This window comes from Penaeus monodon, chromosome 24 (assembly GCF_015228065.2).
Source record: "Penaeus monodon isolate SGIC_2016 chromosome 24, NSTDA_Pmon_1, whole genome shotgun sequence".
NCBI lineage: Eukaryota > Metazoa > Arthropoda > Malacostraca > Decapoda > Penaeidae > Penaeus > Penaeus monodon.
The window spans coordinates 5,125,418-5,125,804 of NC_051409.1; the positions used below are offsets into that span (position 1 = coordinate 5,125,418).

The 387-nt window shown below is 48.3% G+C and overlaps 1 pseudogene; it reads right to left on the minus strand.

The window, feature by feature from the left end:
- Positions 1 to 72: 72 nt before the first annotated feature.
- LOC119588499 overlaps positions 73 to 387 on the minus strand; it is a 2,411-nt pseudogene continuing 2,096 nt past the window's right edge.

A 387-nucleotide genomic window follows, 5' to 3' on the forward strand; every position in this document is an offset into this window, starting at 1 on the left:
TCAGTCATGGGCAAGAATCTATACCAGCCTCGAGTGCATGACAGCCGGGGTCATCATGCACTCGAGGAACATGTTTTGGTGAGACAAAGAAGTCTTTGGTATATGGGAGAGGGGGATTGGGGTAAATGGGGAGGGGGGTAGGAGAAGAAGAGGGCGAAGAAGAAATTCTCCGATTGCTTCTTATTCTTGACTTTCGTTCATGGCCAAGGGCGTGTCTGCTGCCGTTGCCATGGTTACCGACGCTGAGGCGTTGTTTACATCCGGTCCTTCACGTTGTCTCTCTGGTATTTCAGGACCACTGCGGGAGAGGGACGTGTGTTAATTTGTGGGGGGGAACTCGTGTCTAGGTCATTGTGATAAAATTATATTAATGTAATTACATAACTA